Genomic DNA, 19235 nt, shown 5'->3' with positions numbered 1-19235 from the left:
TTTGTACTTCGATAATTCCCTTTAGCTCCCTGCCAAGGGTCTCTTCCATATTAACAATGTTCTGAATAGTCTTTCCTGAGATATAAGTTGTCATCCTGATTCAACAAAGTTAATTTCTGGTTCAGCAATTCTAGTTTCAGTAAAATAATCCTTTGTTCATGAGTCAATCCAGAGTCTGAAACCAGGCTAAAAACAAAGCCCAACATGGTAGAATAGGTCCAGTTACAGGTGGGTAGCCGTGTTGGTCTGCCGTCAAAACAAAATCGAAAATTCTTTCTAGTAGCACCTTAGAGACCAACTGAGTTTGTTCCTGGTATGAGCTTTCGTGTGCATGCACACTTCTTCAGATATCTGAAGAAGTGTGCATGCACACGAAAGCTCATACCAGGAACAAACTCAGTTGGTCTCTAAGGTGCTACTAGAAAGAATTTTCGATGGTAGAATAGGCACAGGGTATCAAATTTCAATATTTGCCATCTTAGTCACAGTACTTTTCCATCTCTGTCCCAATTCTCCGCAGCCATTTTCCCTGGAGTCAGGGAGAAAAGATTGCATTCCATCCATTTTAAAAAGAAATATTTCCACCAACTTTGATCCCCAAAAGGGGTCTAACCGATCTTGCTTGTAAAGTTCGAAACATTTGTATCCACCGCTGTAACAGCAGTCACCATCGATACAGTTACTTTCTCTTTCACCAAAGGGAGTCAGAACGGGCTTCCTTTCCGACATTTCTCCCGGAGCGCCAAATGTCAAGATAGATCCGATATTAAAGTACTCACGGCCAACGGGCTTCTTCTGTCTTACTTTGCCAGGTAGAACGATATCGCTCACCACGAGCGGCGGCCGCCGCTTCGCCGGTCCGGTTGGGGCATGTCTCCTCAGCCCAGCTCCGTAGTCCCTTCACCCCCACTCCCCCTTTACAGGGGGAATGAGGGAAGGGTTCGGAGCTATAGCAGGCTCGCCGGAGAGCCCTAGCCGCGGGACGCTCGACCCGCGGTTTACCAACCCCCGGGCCGGCCTGGGTCGCCTCGCTGCCGAAGCGACCCACGACCGCCTGTGATGGCGTCCTCTCCGGAAGTTCCTTCTATCATGTCATCTTTTACCCACAGTGCCACACCTTGGACTGGATATAAGTATGAAGGCAGGTAAGCAGGAAGATGGGGGCTGGGTAAAATCAGACAGAGGTTGGTGGAGTCATACCTCATTTGCCCTAGTGGATCAGCCTTCTGGTAGAACAACAGCATCAGCAAGATGACTGGACAGAAAGGCTGAAGCTTCAGCAACAGGCAAAAGGAACATTTTGGAATTGCTGACCTTTCATTGCAGTTGGTGTAAGATCTAACCCAGATCCATCCTCTAGCATGCACAAAAATCCAAGAGCTGGAGACAAATGAAGACCAGAGGACTTCTCATAGGGAGACTGTTGCTCTCTCAGCTCCACAGTCATGAAACAAAAAAAAGCTGACAGTTCCTGGGTTTAGCACTTGAAGGTAAGAACTAGACATTCTTTTCCAGACTGATTCCTCAGTAAGTGGATGTCTTTGACTTGAAGAAGGCATAGCAGGAAAAAAGTTTTTCACATATACACAGCTGGAATTGAGTAATCCCTCTGGCTCATTTATGCAAAAGTCATATTGTTTTTTAGACGTTTAGCCATGTCCGACTCTTCGTGACCCCATGGACCAGAGCACGCCAGGCACTCCTGTCTTCCACTGCCTCCCGCAGTTTGGTCAGACTCATGTTAGTCACTTTGAGAACACTGTCCAACCATCTCGTCCTCTGTTGTCCCCTTCTCCTTGTGCCCTCCATCTTTCCCAACATTAGGGTCTCTTCCAGGGAGTCTTCTCTTCTCATGGGGTGGCCAAAGTATTTTAGCCTCAGCTTCAGGATCTGTCCTTCCAGTGAGCACTCAGGGCTGATTTCCTTAAGAATGGTTAGGTTTGATGTTCTTGCAGTCCATGGGACTCTCAAGAGTCTCATCCAGTACCATAATTCAAAAGCATCAATTCTTCGGCTATCAGCCTTCTTTATGGTGCAGCTCTCACTTCCATACATCACTACTGGGAACACCATAGCTTTAACTATATGGACCTTTGTCAGCAAGGTAATGTCTCTGCTTTTTAAGATGCTGTCTAGGTTGTCATTGCTTTTCTCCCTGCAAAAGGTCATAAATTTGTCTAATCCTCTCTGAAAGTCACCCAAGTTGGTGGCCATTACTATGTCTTGTGGTAGTGAATGTCAGGTTTTCAGTGCACTTTCCATCTAGTGTCAATAGAGTGCTAATTTCATGAGTGTCTTACCTCAAAACACCACCCAAAGCTATTCATTTGGGAATGGAGATTAGAATCCACCCTACTTGGATCCCAAAGTGATGAAAATAATGAAGGGGGTGGAGTGGCTTTCCTATGAAAAAAGGTTGCAGTGGTTGGGACTTTTTAGTTTAGAGACAAGGGAAACAAGAGGTGAACATTTAGTCTCTTAAATAATTACTGTGAGTGGAAGTCATGCCAAAATTCATTGTGCTCAGGTAAACGTGTTGCAAATCTTAGCACATATTTTTCAGCACATGAAAACAGAGTGTTCCTGTTTACTATAGCTATCCTGCCACCATTTTGGCCCTCATTCTCAATCCCCTTGGTACATCTGCTGTACTAACATAAGAAGAACCCTGCTGGATCAGGCCAAAGCTGAACTGGTCCAGTATCATGTTCTCACAGTAGCCGCCTACATACTATTGGGAAAACCAAAAGCAGTACCTGAGCGAAACAGCAACACTCCCCATTTGTCATCCCCCAGCAACTGGTATTCAGAGACATGCTGCCTCTGACAGTAGAGGGAAGAAGAAGAAGAAGAAGAAGAAGAAGAAGAGTTTGGATTTGATATCCTGCTTTTCACTACCCGAAGGAGTCTCAAAGCGGCTAACATTCTCCTTTCCCTTCCTCCCCTACAACAAACACTCTGTGAGGTGAGTGGGGCTGAGAGACTTCAGAGAAGTGTGACTAGCCCAAGGTCACCCAGCAGCTGCATGTGGAGGAGCGGAGACACGAACCCGGTTCCTCAGATTACGAGTCTACCACTCGTAACCACTACACCACACTGGCTCTCGAGGGAGAGGGAGTCATTAGAAGCCTTATCCATTGCCCTCCTTCTTGAAAATGGAACATTTCAGTAAATTTTGGCAACTTATCATACTTTGTTAAAGCACTCTTGTTCAGCTGGAACCATATGGGCATACACTTTAACTGTTATCAACGTTTTAGCTGCAGTTAACATAATGCCTACTAAATCATGATGGTCTGGTTGGACATCTCTCTCTCTCTCTCTCTCTCTCTCTCTCTCTCTCTCTCTCTCTCTCTGTCTATAATTCAAAGAATCTGTAAGAGGTTCATTGGTATGTGATATCCAATCCATTTTCTGTATGAATGCAGTATTTCCCCCACCCCCACAATTTTTTGTTTACCATATATGGATGAAATCTGCCACACTCATCCCACATTTCCTGCAACAGTAATTCTGGGATACATTTTTGGCAAATGGAATAAGGTCACATACCTACTATATGACTTTTTAAAAAGTTATATTTACTGCAGTAGATGGGGCCACATTAGTGGAAAATATATCTCCATTCCCTGCCCCGTTATATTTGTTGCTAATGTTTTGTGTCATCTCTTTTACAGTTAATTTTCATTCTATGTAATCATCTTTCTTAACTATCAAAATGTGATAAGAGATACCAGTTGCTCCATGTGTGACAAACTTTTCAAATGATGACAGTTCCCATGTAGAAAACGCTGTCCTCATACTTGGAGAGCTGGAGAGCCGGTGTGGTGTAGTGGTTAAGAGCGGTAGACTCGTAATCTGGGGAACCGGGTTTGCGTCTCCGCTCCTCCACATGCAGCTGCTGCGTGACCTTGGGCTAGTCACACTTCTCTGAAGTCTCTCAGCCCCACTCACCTCACAGAGTGTTTGTTGTAGGGGAGGAAGGGAAAGGGGAATGTGAGCTGCTTTTAGACTCCTTCGGGTAGTGAAAAGCAGGATATCAAATCCAAACTCTTCTTCTTCTTCTTCTTCTTCTTCTTCTTCTTCTTCTTCTTCTTCTACTGAGCCTAATCATTGGTCCATTTTGAAGTTCTGGAAAATGAGAATGAGTAACAGGAACTAGGTAGGCTTGCTTTTAAATGCCAACCAGATCAAATTTTTCCCCAAATTTCTACAGATTTTCACATCTCTCCCATTTTTCTACTCTAACTGTATATCTGGCATGGGGAACAGTTGACCTTCCAGATGTTGCTGAATTAAAAGCCCCATTAACCCCAGCAAGCATGGCCGGTAGTTTAGGATGGTGGACATTGTAGCTGAGCAACATCCAGAGAGCCAAAAATTCTTTACATTGTTGTGGGTTCATGTGCCATTATGACACATTGCATCCTGGGATGATCTCTAAAATGCCACAGGTTTGGATCCAGACTTCCTATAGGTAGAATTCCTTTCATCAGACACTTTGGCTGGAAAAAGAGGGGCAGGTGATCCTTGTCATTTTTGTTTTCTTCCTTTGGTGCTGTGTGCCCCTTGATCAGCTTTGTCTACATACCAGCAGTTGATGCGCCAGTGGAATTTTCAGTCTCCACTCACAGATAAACAGCACAGAGGTACTTACAGAATTCTGTGCATGTGCCTGCTCATGCACCTATGTGCACAGTCACATTAAAATTGAATGTGCATCCTTATCTAGAAAAGGACAACACAAAGAATCCATTTAGAATCCATCTACCGGTATTCTTCCTGAGCCCCAAAACTTGAAATGGTCAAATGTGCATGCTTTCTCTATGCATAGTATTATGAATTTGACATCCCAGTTATCTACAGTACAGAACATGCAGTAAAGTTTTATTCTATTTCCCTGTGAACCTGGAACAAATCTTGTGGCAGCATCAACAAGCAAAAAATTGGAAGGGAAAATTCCACCCAAGTGAGCATGTGAAAGAGAGATCTGTATATATAATGAGCTGATGGCATGTGCTTGAAAAAGAAACAGAATCTGGCCTCTACGTGTGCTGCTTGCAGGTGACTAATAATAATAATAATAATAATAATAATAATAATAATTTATTTATACCCCACCCATCTGGCTGGGTTTCCCCAGCCACTCTGGGCGGCTTCCAACAAAGATTAAAAATACATTAAAATGTCACACATTAAAAACTTCCCTAAACAGGGCTGCCTTCAGATGTCTTCTAAACATCAGATAGTTATTTATCTCTTTGACATCTGATGTGAGGGCATTCCACAGGGTGGGCGCCACTACAAAGAAGGCCCTCTGCCTGGTTCCCTGTAACTTGGCTTTTCGCAGTGAGGGAACCGCCAGAAGACCCTCGGTGCTGGATCTCAGTGTCCGGGCAGAACGATGGGGGGTGGAGACACTCCTTCAGGTATACAGGACCGAGGCCGTTTAGGGCTTTAAAGGTCAGCACCAACACTTTGAATTATGCTCGGAAACGTACTGGGAGCCAATGTAGATCTCTCAGGACCGGTGTTATGTGGTCCTGGTGGCCACTCCCAGTCACCAGTCTAGCTGCCGCATTCTGGATTAATTGCAGTTTCCGGGTCACCTTCAAAGGTAGCCCCACGTAGAGTGCATTGCAGTAATCCAAGCGGGAGATAACTAGAGCATGTAACACTCTGGTGAGACAGTCTGCGGGCAGGTACGGTCTCAGTCTGCATACCAGATGAAGCTGGTAGACAGCCGCCCTCGATGCAGAATTAGAATAAAAAACACACAACAACACGAGACCAAGAGCAAAATGATGTGAGTTTTAAATAGCTTTAGTATTAAGCACAAACATTCCAAGGGAAATTCCTCCTAACAATATAACAAAATATAATGTGTGTAAATAGTCTCCACTAATCCAACATGGTAAGTACAATATTCCAGTGAAGCTGAAGTGAAGAAACCAGTGAATATATAATATTCCAATGGACAGCGTTTCTGGATAAAGTCACTGTTTCGGTGTTACTTCTTCAGCAAATGATATGTGATAAATTTAAGGCTGCAAAACAATAAACACGACAATGCAGAATATTTGCTAACAAAATACTAACTAACATAATGAATATGAGGAAATTCAAATGCAACTGTAAGAAATGGAAGAATAGCAAAACAGAAAAAAACCATACCCCATTTTGTGGCATAGAAAGCATACTATGGGACAGTATGCTCTCATCATAGCAGGAGCCTGGTGGTCCATTGTTTCAAAATGTTGCAACAATATGAATGAATGAATGAATGAATGAATGTAGTAGCACTTCTGGGAAGGGGCCAGGAACTAGTAAGAACATAAAAACATAAGAGCCTGCTGGATCAGGCCAATGGGCAATGGCCGCTCCGGCCCTGCATCCTGTTCTCACAGTTGCTAACCCTCCCATGGTTTCCAACAACTGGGATTCAGAATCATTATGGCCTTCAAGAGCTATGAAGAAAGAGTGTGCAAGAGGTGACATGATAGAAGTTTATAAAATTATGCCTGGCATCAAGAAAGTGGATAGAGAAAAGTTATTCTCCATCCACCACAACACTAGAACTTGTTTTGTTTTCGAAGTGCCCCTAAAATACTGTGTCTTGCCATGTATTAAAGATAATAGATCACCTTGGTTTGTTTCTTGGTATTATTTGTAAAATCTAATAAAAAGTTACACAAGAAAAGAAGATTCAAGGCACATAAAACATGGCTGTCAACTTTCCCCCTTTCTTGCGAGGAATCCTATTCGGAATAAGGGAATTTCCCTTTAAAAAAGGAAAAAGTTGACAGCTAAGGCATAAAAGGAAGTACTTTTTAATGTAGCACATACTTCAACTTGGCTGTGGGGCCTGAAAGACCTGCTCCCTGCCTTTCCTGCCTTTTTCTAGCTGGCCTTTCCCCTGATTGACTCCAGCTACAAAAGCTGTGCCTGTTGATGAAGCCAGAGACTAATCCGGCTGTCTCTTAGGGAAGAAGACCCAGGTCACTTAGCCTGAGCTTCCACAGCTGCCACTCTCCAGAATCCACAGTATTGGCAGCAACAGCAGCAGATACATTCTATGATTAAGATATTTTATTTTCTTGCTAATTATGCTGTATTAAATGCGCCTTTTTTATTTGACTTCCTTTAGTAATGTTTTCTTTTGAAATGCACACAAACAGATCCAAAATACACAGTACAACAGTGGTATATATCAAAAGTTATTAAGCTGTAAAATCGGCCTTGCTAGCCAACAGAGGAGCTTTAGCCTGTACATAGTGATTTCTGATTTTTACTGCCGAAAGGAATTTTTACTGCCGCCAAGAGGAATACAGCCAGTGGAATAGCATCAAACGTATCCTCAAGGAGAGTCTTGATATGAAATGAGTAAGCAATTCCAGGTTGTTCTGTTAGTATTGGATTGATTAGATGCTGTCTAATCTGTTTATACAGACTACAATGCAATAAAATGTGTTCTATACATTCAACATCCTGGGAACATGGGCACGGGCTATCTTGGTATGGGACACCAGCCAATCTTCCCCATAGCACTTCCAATGGAAAAACATTTAATCTGGCTTTAGAAAGTTAGATACGGTGAGGTTCTTACGGTAGGGAGATTTTTTTAAAAAAGTATGTATTGGATTCCGCAGGTCACATGTGAGCGAGATCGTAAACCACTAAAGGCAATATCCCATAACCTCCGTTTCACAGTTCTGAGGACAGTATCATACCCCAGGTGGGTAAGAAAAGTTGGTGAAAAACCTATTGAAGAGGCCTTATATGTGATGGTTCTATGGAAATGTTTAAGATTATAATTTTGAAGGAAAATGCCACCAATCCACTTTAAATTCTTTCATCGCAATGCTTTCACAGCCAGCCATTTATTTTTTTTAGGAAACACACTGTGTGTTGATTCCTTTATTTTAATTGGAGCCTAACATGGTCTACTCAGAGGTAAGTCACACTGCATGCAATGGAGCTTACTCCCAGGTAACTGGGTCAAGATTGGGTAGCCTTACAATGCAATCCTAAGTATTTTTACTCAGAACAAAGTCCCACAGAGAAGAAGAAGAAGAGTTTGGATTTGATATCCCGTTTTGTCACTACCCGAAGGAGTCTCAAAGTGGCTAACATTCTCCTTTCCCTTCCTCCCCCACAACAAACACTCTGTGAGGTGAGTGGGGCTGAGAGACTTCAGAGAAGTGTGACTAGCCCAAGGTCACCCAGCAGCTGCATGTGGAGGAGCGGATACACGAACGCAGTTTCCCAGATTACGAGTCTACCGCTCTTAACCACTACACCACACTGGCACACAGAGTTCAATAGGATTTACTCTCTGGTATGTTCCTGATCATTCTCACAGTTTCTTCTTCTCCTCTTCCTCCTCCTCCTCCTCCTCCTCCTCCTCCTCCTCCTCCTCCTCCTCCTTTCCCATCTTTCTCCCTGACAGGGACTCAAGGCACCTTACAACTAAATTGTGTGGTCAGATCAAATGAGGAAGAAGCTTCCTGATGTAGAATAGGATGTCCCTATTTTCATCGGATAAATATTGGAGGGTGTGCAGGATGTTGGACCAGATGGGTCATTGGAGGCACACACTCAGCAAAACACTAACTCCAGACAAAAAGCAGTCCATGCCAAACAACTGTAACCCAACCTCCCCACACACCATCTGCTGAAGTCACATTGTTGCTGACACATTGTCACTCACAAGACAGACTTACCGTCACGCAAATGAAATCCCAGCCACCACACATCAATCACTTGCCAGTACTTTCTGACTTTCCCCATGCCTCCACGGTCAGACATAGACATACTTTCACATGTTGGATTGTAGCCCAGACGGGGTGGAAAACATTTTAGATCACGCCCAGGCAAGAGCCGTTTGTTGTGCAGTCTGTGCAGGCCTTTCCCCAGTCACACTCTCCAGACTGCAGCCAAACCAAGTATTTACTGCACAGTCTGTTAAAGAAGAAGAAGAAGAAGAAAAGCCCATGACACACAGTCATACATTCAGGATTGCAGCCAATCACTTGTTCACCTTGCTACAGCAGCTAAGGGTTCAGCTGACTGGGCCTAATTGCAAGGGAGTCCATGGGGCAGCTTGACAGAGGCCTCCTAAAGAAACCTCTAGGGCCGTATCTGCCAAAGATAGTCTCTATTAAGGTTGTAGAAAGCCCTCTTTCCTGATTTGCTTTGAGACCTAATTCCACAATTCAGAATGGGCCTCAATTCTATTAAGAGTGATTTGGACCCACTCCAACATAATTTGGAGCCAGAAATCAAATCAACATTCAGAAATCTGAATCTGTGGTCCAGGGCTGAGCGATATCTGGTTTCAACATTGTGATATATCATCAGCTAAGCATGATTATATACCAATATATCCCGATGTCTGAAACAAGGGTGGAACTACCGTGTTTCTCCTAAAATAAGACACCGTCTTATATTTTTTTTTGCTCAACAAAACACAGTGTGGCTTATTTTCAGGGGATGTCTTATTTTAACCGTGTCGCATCAGTACGCTGCATAGCCACCCCTTACCAGGCTGTTTTAATGGGAGGTACCACATCACTATGGCTTATTTTTGGGGTATGGCTTATTTTTGGGGAACGGCTTATATTTCGCAAATGCATAGAAATCCTGCTATGGCTTATTTTATGGCTATGTCTTATTTTAGGAGAAACAGGGTATGTACAGTGGTAACCTCGGGTTACAGATGCTTCAGGTTACAGATGCTTCAGGTTATAGACTCTGCTAACCCAGAAATAGTATCTTGGGTTAAGAACTTTGCTTCAGGATGAGAACAGAAATCGCGCAGCCACAGCGCGGCGGCAGTGGGAGGCCCCATTAGCTAAAGTGGTACCTCAGGTTAAGAACAGTTTCAGGTTAAGAATGGACCTCCGGAATGAATTAAGTTCTTAACCCGAGGTACCACTGTAGAGGCAAATGGGGTAATATCCTGGCAACTGCTACCTGGACATGGAGAGGTAGGGAGGAATAAGCAATGGAGAAAGAGTGAGATGCTGGAACAGGAAGCCCCACATCAAGTGTCTCATAAGGAGAAGCCTTCCCCTCTCTTCCCCTCCCTACACATTGCATTACAGGTGGCCTGTGAGGCAGGAACTGCACTGCTTTCTGCATCCCAAACCCATTTTATGGTGACTCCTTGCAGCGCATGGAAATGCCGTTTACCTTCCTGCCAGAGCGGTACCTATTTATCTACTTGCACTTTGATGTGCTTTCAAACTGCTAGGTGGGCAGGAGCTGGAACCAAGCAATGGGAGCTCACCCCGTCGCGGGGATTCAAACCGCCGACCTTCTGATCGGCAAGCCCTAGACTCTGTGGTTTGAGCCAATTTTCGGTTTCTATTTTCGGTTTCTGTATTGTCTTTATAAGCAGTACGCGCCAGTCTCTCAAGACCACAGCGCCACCTGATGAACCGCCCTAGTAGGGCAGTAATTGTTCCTTGATAATTTGTCACCCTCTCCGTTATGGAACATGGGTTGGACCGCCCCCTACGCCCCCCTTGGTACGCCCCTGGTTATCCATGCAAAGCCAGATGCTCTGCCACCAAGCTAAGGCCACTCATCTTTATCTAGACATCCATGAGATCCTGATGGCTGGGAGAAGTGATGAAAGAAGAGACCTCTGGGTCTGTCTAGTCCAGCATCCTGTTTTTCACACTAGCCAATGAGATGTTTCTGGGAAGCCTATGAGAAGGAGACACCAGTCTGGCCTTTTAACCTGCCATAAGTTCTGAGAAGCATCCTGAGTCTCTAGTAGCTTTTGGCAAGGCAACAGAATTCTTTTTTGATGATCCAGTGATTCCAGTCACTTGATTCAGAACCCATTTCCACGTGTTTTGGAGCCCTGGCTCTTCACAGTAACTCTTGAGACATTTGTCATTCTCCATATCTTTGTTCAGGCTTGCCTTTCTTTCAAATAAGGCATGTTACACTGTTACAGGAAGTTAACAGGAATAGGTGTCCCTGGACGGAATAAACAAGATGTCACCTAGTCGCTACAGCAAACTGATCGATTTTTGGATCTGCTCTGTGCCTTTTTGATTCAACTTGTTCTTCAGGTCCAATTCAGACCCATTATACCTGAATTTGTTTAATTGCCTTTTTACTACGTGTATTATATTTTACCTTCCTTTTTAACTTTTTGTGTTTTATCCATATTTGCTTTGATTTTTGTGAGCTGCCTTGAGTCCCAGTTCTGGGGGTGGGTGGGGGGGTGGGGGCGGGGAGTAGGACAACAACAACAACATTTCAAAATCTCTACTTTCCCTCACTGACTATAATGAGTAGTTGAAAAACATCTAAAAGTGCCTGCAAGCGGACCAAATCTGTCAAATCACAGGCAGACGAATTCAGCGGGTTTTCTGTAGGGAACCTTTACCATTTGTTTTTAAGAAAAAAAAACCCTAACTTTTTCTGTCAGAATTGGTTGCAATTTGGAGGCATTTTTACTCCTTCTAGGACAGGGGTCAGCAACCTTTTTCAGCCGTGGGCCGGTCCACCGTCCCTCAGACCATGTGGTGGACCAGACTGTATTTTGAAAAAAATAATAATGAATGAATTCCCATTCCCCACAAATAACCTAGAGATGCATTTTAAATAAAAGCACACATTCTGCTCATGTAAAAACACCAGGCAGACCCCACAAATAACCCAGAGATGCATTTTAAATAAAAGGACACATTCTACTCATGTAAAAACACACTGATTCCCAGACCGCCTGCGGGCTGGATTTAGAAGGCGATTGGGACACATCCGGCCCCCGGGCCTTAGGTTGCCCACCCCTGGTCTAGGATGTCAGTGGCCAGGTCGCACACTGAGGCATATAATGCCAAACCTGGCCTGACTCTACTGACTGACTATTAGTTTCCAGGCCCAATTCAAAGTGCTGCTTTAAATCCTATAAAACTCATATAAAGCTATAATGGCTCAGCACCACAATACACCAAGGACTGCCTCCCCTAAATGAACCGACCTAAACCCTGTAATCATTATTGGAGACCCTTCTTCCTGTGCCCTTTCCATGAGAGATCCAGAGGGTGGCAGCATGAGAAAGGGCCTTTTCTGCAGTGGCTCCCAGCTTGTGGAATGATCTCCCCAGAGGGGCTTGCATGATACCTTCATCACATATTTTAGATGCCAGTCAAAAACATTTCTCTTCTCCCAGGCCTTTGGCAGATGAAACAATCTATGCCCTTTTAAGTTGTTTGTGTTCAGTGGTATTGTTCTGCTTGTTATTAGGTTATGTGTTTTTGTGTTTTTATACTTTAAATCACCCTGTGATCCTCAGATGAAGAGCAGTATATGATTTTCATAAACAAACAAACAAACAAATATTGCCAACCAATTTTCGGAATGATAGGTGCAGTGGTTCCATTTGGAGGTGAGTAAAACAGAAATTATTTAACCTCTCCTAATGTTTTTTTGGGCAATCTGTCTGATAACTGATGGCCACTGGGCCAGTGGGCAGCAAAAAGCTGGCACTCACCAAACAACTGGGAGGTTCTTTTGGACACATACCGTTTTAGATGAATGGGGACAGGGGTTCCAGCTCCTGGGGGCTAAGCCCTTTCACCCCCCATATTTTGGGAGTGTACCCCCCCCCCCATGTAAAAAATAATAAATCAGAGGACAGAAGATGCCAAGTGCAGAGCTGAGTACAGTGTAGCTTTGGCGGCTCGCTCCTCTCCTTTTCCCACTGCTGCAGAGGGGAAGAAGGGTCAAAGCAGCCCCCCACTGGTGGTGGTGGCAGGAGGAGGAGGAGGAGCCACCAGCCACTGAAGCCACACTGCAGCTGAATTTGGCTCCGCCATGACTCCTCCTTATGTACTGACAGCGCATGCATGACGTCCGCCCGCCTCTGAATGCATGGCGCCTCTGAATGGAGATGTTATCTCCAGGTAAGGGTGGGAGCAGTTCCCACTTGAAACACTTGGGAGCTGCTTCCAATCAGTGAAGCGAACCAGGTGGAAATTGGTCGGACTTGCTATAAGGCAGCTGTCTAGGGTCACATCCACATCATACATCAAATGCACTCATATACTACTTTTAACAGTCATAGCTTCCACCAAAGAATGGTGCTGAGAGCACTGGCGGACGAAGGTGGGGCGGGGGGTGACGGTCTGCCCCGTGTGCCATCGGGGGGGGGGGGTTGATATAACGCCCGCCCCCGTCACCGGGATGCTTGGCCCTCGCCACGCACCCCTGGGACGCTCGATGCTCACCACGCACCCCTGTGTTGCGCGCCGCTTGCCGCACACACCCCAATGCGTGCCACACCCCCTGGGATGCACACCAGCCATGCCTCCAGAAGTACGCCGCTCCCAGTGCCGGAGCAGGTAGCTTCGCCACTGGTTGAGAGTTAGTAGGAAACCCCTCAAAAAAGTTACAGTTCCCAGCCCCCTTAACCAACTACATTTCCCAGAATTTTAGGGGGAAGCTATGACTGTCAAATTGAAAGAGTGCTTTCAGTTTATAACATGGATGTGAGTGGAGTTGACTTATGCAAAACTTACAGGGAAAGGAAATAGGGTGATTCGTCCATCACTACTTTTCAGAGGATTACACTGGACACACACACACACACACACACACACACACACACACACACTTTTAATCTATTGAATCCTAGATCTGTTATGTGCTTTTGGTAATGCTGTACATCTTATTATAGTCTTACTTGGTGCCACTTATTATTATTATTTTTTTGGTCTTGCTTTTTTACTGTTTTATTGATTTGTACTGTATTGTAAGTGGCACGGAGAACGTTTGTGTTAGGTGGCATATGAATACTGTCTAGAATAAAATAAAATAAAATAAGCAAAGTGAATTGTTCCAGTGCCACTATAAATAAGAAAACCCAATTCTGTGCCAGCAGCTTGACTCAGCAAAACAATCCACAGAGCAACTTGACAGGAGCCCTTTTCCAGAAAAGTTTGACTCAGCAACACTTTCCCCATTCTCAATCCAATAACATGGATTCTACTGTACCTATGGCCACCCAACTGCACTTTATCTACTCTTTTTCAAGACTGCCAGTGTGATCTTACAATGCTTACTTTGAAGTAAGCCTCAAGCAGCAGAGGTGAATTTAGGGCATGGAGCCTTGGGGGGGTGTGTGTGTGCCACAGGGGGTGCTGCAAGAATCGAAGGTGAGAGGCAGGGGTGGGTGGGACCAAATTTTGTTGTTGCACAGGGTGCTGCTGAAAATTTAGACCCCGAGGTCCGTCCCTGCAACCAGTCCCATGCTTTTTCTGGCATCTTCTATAAAAGAAAGAAGGGCCACCACCACCAACAGCAGATACTATGCGATTATCAATGGGTTTCTCTAATCCTCCACTTTTTCATCAGTTCTTTGGTGGTACATGTCACTGGGTCTCATGATAATGGTTCAGCTTGTTGGGTCAGTTCAAGCTCCATTCAGCCCCAATGAACACAGTGTGACTTACTTCTGAGCAGATTGAGCTGGTAATAGTGATGGAAGAATTTGTCCATTTTGCTTTCCCCTGCTTTCCTATCTCCCCCCCCCCCCCCAATCTTAAGTTCAGGCCACCACATTTCCACAGCAGCCCGCAATTTTCCTTTTTTTTTAGAGAAACAATAATGTGGCTCCCTGGATCTTTGTGGAAAGCACCAAGGAAAGGAGATTTTGGATAATTACAACTGAAAACCCCAAAGAGAGTTTAACAAAAGCATTGGAAATAGTAAATAACTATGGGAAAGCAGCTGGTTTCAAGTTAAGCGATTCCGAAACCAAACATGCTTAAAAATCTCACGGTGAAAGAAAAGGAAGAAATCGAAACTCTAACTAAACTTAAAGTCTGCCAAAAAGTAAAATATCTCGGAATCTATATAACACCAAAAAATATTAATCTTTACCAAGACAATTATGTTAAGATGTGGTCAGATTGTTTTTTTAATCCATAATTTTTATTGAGTTTTCTCATACAGGTATAATTTTTCTCATACAGGTATAATTTATACATAACATTTTGATCTTATCATTCATTTCTTTATATAAAGAAATTTTCTAAATTACAATTTTTGTTTCATTACATATATATATATATACAGGTGAAACTCGAAAAATTAGAATATCGTGGAAAGGTTAATTTCTTTCAGTAATTCAACTTAAAAGGTGAAATTAATATACGAGATAGACTCATGACATGCAAAGCGAGGTATGTCAAGCCTTTATTTGTTATAATTGTGATGATTATGGCGTACAGCTGATGAGAACCCCAAATTCACAATGTCAACTTTGGGGTTTTCATCAGCTGTGCGCCATAATCATCACAATTATAACAAACAAAGGCTTGCCATATTTTGCTTTGCATGTCATGAGTCTATCTCATATATTAAACTCCAGTAGCTAATGAAAACAATTGCTTACATAAATGGACTTTTCCACGATATTCTAATTTTTCGAGTTTCACCTGTATATATATAAAAACACACATCAACAATCCTAGACCTCCCACTCATTTCCCCCTTTCTTCCTCTGTTTTATTTTGTAATTCTGCTTAAATCTCTCGGTTTCATGCTTCTTTATTGCCTTTGTCATCTGTCATATATTGTTACCCTAATAACAACTGTATAAACCCATTTCCAATTTGTTCCCATTTATCTTACTTTACTTTCTGTAAATTTTACTTGTATATGTTCAATAGGAGTATAGCATCTAGATCAAGGGAAGTAATAGTACCACTGTATTCCGCTCTGGTCAGACCTCACCTGGAATACTGTGTCCAGTTCTGGGCACCACAGTTCAAGAAGGATACTGACAAGCTGGAACGTGTCCAGAGGAGGGCAACCAAAATGGTCAAAGGCCTGGAAACGATGCCTTATGAGGCACAGCTTAGGGAGCTGGGTATGTTTAGCCTGGAGAAGAGAAGGTTAAGGGGTGATATGATAGCCGTGTTCAAATATATAAAAGGATGTCATATAGAGGAGGGAGAAAGGTTGTTTTCTGCTGCTCCAGAGAAGCGGACACGGGGCAATGGATTCAAACTACAAGAAAGAAGATTCCACCTAAACATTAGGAAGAACTTCCTGACAGTGAGAGCTGTTTGACAGTGGAATTTGCTGCCAAGGAGTGTGGTGGAGTATCCTTGTTTGGAGGTCTTTAAGCAGAGGCTTGACAGCCATCTGTCAGGAATGCTTTGATGGTGTTTCCTGCTTGGCAGGGGGTTGAACTGGATGGCCCTTGTGGTCTCTTCCAACTCTATGATTCTATGATTCTAGGTACTGAATATTATACTTTTATTCCATTTATGCATTCCAGTCCAAAATATTGTTGTTTTAATTCATTTTGTCTCTATAATCCATATCTTGTCGTTTTTTTCCATTTTAACTTTCCAATAAAGAAATTTATATTTAACTATGAGTTTAGATTCCCTTTCATATTCCGTAAATCTTATTCAGATATATCGTAAATTTTTCCCATTCCTTTTCAAATGTTTCACAACCTTTTTGCCAAATTTTTGATGTTAATTTAGCTATTTTCATATACTCCACCATTTTCTGACACCATTCCTCCATAGTAGGAATTTGTTGCTGTTTCCAAACTTGAGCTACTATAATTCTTGCTCCTGTAGTCGCGCAAAGAAGTATTTTTGCATCGTTTTTTTCAACCCTCTCCCACCATCCCCAGCAGAAAGGCCTTGGGCAGTTTTTTGAACGTATATCTATAGATCTTTTTTAGTTCATTATAAATGTTTTCCCAATATTGTTTGACTTTGTCACAGTGCCACCACATATGTATGAAATTTCCCCCTTTCACTCCACATTTCCAGCATTTCTTGTCTCCTGATTTACAAATTTTTGACACTTTGGTTGGTGTGAGGTACCACCTATACATCATCTTATATATATTTTGTTTTAGCTGTACGCATGAAGATGTGGTCAGAAATTAAAAGAAATATGGAGTAGACGAAAATTATCTTTTTGGGGAATACCCTCCCAAAAATGCTTCCCCCCCCCCAGACCATTCCAATCTTGGGGGGAACAAGCTGCATAACAATTTGGCAAAAAGAAATATCTAAATTCATTTGGGAAGGGCGGAGACCTAGAATTAAGCACAAATTGTTAATTGACGCTAAAGAGAGGGGAGGATTTGACCTTCCCAACCTGAAGCTTTATTATGAGGCTTGATTTGGAAGTTGTAATGCAAACTTTATGTTATGTTTCTTTTTGAGCTTAATCAATAAAGGATATTTATTCAAAAAAAAAGAAAAGAAAAAAAAGAAAGGAAAGGAAAGGAAAGGAAAGGAAAGGAAAGGAAAGGAAAGGAAAGGAGATTTTGGCCAGATTTTTCTCTACTGCTTGCATTAAACATTATTTCCATATCTTTTCCATGATACCCATTTCAATCTATTTTGGTAATTTATGTGGTTCAGAAGTGAACCCGTGGCAAGAGGAAGAAGCAGCAGTACAGTCCGGAACAGTAGCTGTACAGTAATATTCAAAAAATCGTAAGGGTCTTCCTTTGAGCTGTGGACTTTGCAAACACAGTTACCCGTGCAACTTATAGAATTATAGATTTGAAAGGGACCCAACCTTCTGCAAAACATGAAACCAGTTGAAGGGGGGAAACCCCTTCATTAGCATTTTAGTCTGAATTTCTCTTAAGATACACATCTTTGTATGCAAAGTTACTTAATTTTACAAAAACCCAAATATGATGCATTTTGGATGCTATTTTCACCAATGTATGCATTTTAGCACTTGCTTTACCCTGTATATTGCCTGCTGCATAAGCTAGAGTGAGCCCCATCTGACAACGCATCAAGGAGAGATAAGTGGACATGTGAGTTTGGCAGCAAGGCAAGGAGGCCAGTGCACACTGCTCTGTCCAACAACATCCCAAACTCTCAGAAATGCAAGTAAAACAGCAGCAGCAGCAAATACTAACAATTATGCAATGTACAGTAGAAAGCAAGCAGGGGCGTGGGGGGTTTCCAGTGTTTTGCATATGTTAGGGTTGTCATACATCTGGGGAAACCCGCATGCCCATCTGGGAAATGTCCAATGTGGGGGGGGGGGAGTTGGGCTTGGGTTTGAGTGGCTCGGGTTCAGGCTGCTCTGCACACCACTGCCGCTGCCAGCCCGAGCTGGGGAAAGGGGCTTGTGGGTGTGGCGATTGCGGCTCCACATGCCTGCCCAAACCTTTTCCCCCAGCTCAGACTGGCAGCAGCTCATGCTGTCCTCTTTTTTTTTTTTTTTGCTCTTCAAGATATTGGCTACATTGCAGAATTGAAGCATATTGCTTCAGAAATGATCTGGTAGGTTTACCTATAAATGCAAGCTGAATCAAATTTCCCCTCCTGTATGTACAACTGATTTAGTGTGTTGGGGGTGTTTTATTTACATATATGGTGTGTGTGTATGCAAGTATGTGTGTGCATGCCCCAGGTACTGAACGGACTTATCCCGTCTCTTGGAACAGCAGGGGATATGTTCCCTCAAGGATGGCATTATAAAAGCATTCCAAAGACCTGAGAACTCTCAAATTTTGAAAAGGGGATTTCTCTAGCAGCAGCTGCGCTCACCCAGGCATGCTAAGGATGAGCTGATTTCTATCCTCAAGGGGATGCATGCCCCCCTCCCTTGCAGTTTCAACAAATGTCTTAAAATAGCAACTAACTAATGCTTCTGGGCATGATGAAATTCCAAGCTGAGGTTTGGGAGGAGGAAGTATTTCCCTTTTGTTCCATGTTACATCATATCAGATGATGTTTGGAAGGCTTATGGAGAGGCTGTTACGAGTTGAGACAAGAAAGCTAGATTCCACACTGACACTTCCACTCTGCCTCTGAAAACACAAGAGCCAGCTTCCTTCCGCCATCCAAGCCACAAAGCATCTTAGCAATGCTCTGAGATGCTGGTGGCCTTTTGATGCCCCACTCACAAATTTCTCTTCATTACTTGTTTCCTCTTAAGAATGTGATGCAGAGCCTGAACTATGCATTAGAAGAAGGGTGGAGTATATGTGGCCCTCCAGATGTTTCTGAGTGACAGCTCCCAGCATCCTTCTGGGCTATGCTTGCTGGGGCCAAATGGGAACTGGAAATTAACAATGGTTGAGGGAGTTGGGTATGTTAAGGTTGGAGAAAAGAAGACTTAGAGATGATAACATTGTTGTTGTTCAGTCATTCAGTCGTGTCCGACTCTTCGTGACCCCCCCATGGACCAGAGCACGCCAGGCACCC

The sequence above is a fragment of the Lacerta agilis genome, chromosome Z (genome assembly GCF_009819535.1).
Source record: "Lacerta agilis isolate rLacAgi1 chromosome Z, rLacAgi1.pri, whole genome shotgun sequence".
NCBI classification, from domain to species: Eukaryota; Metazoa; Chordata; class Lepidosauria; order Squamata; family Lacertidae; genus Lacerta; species Lacerta agilis.
Note: the sequence above shows the minus strand (reverse complement) of the source record.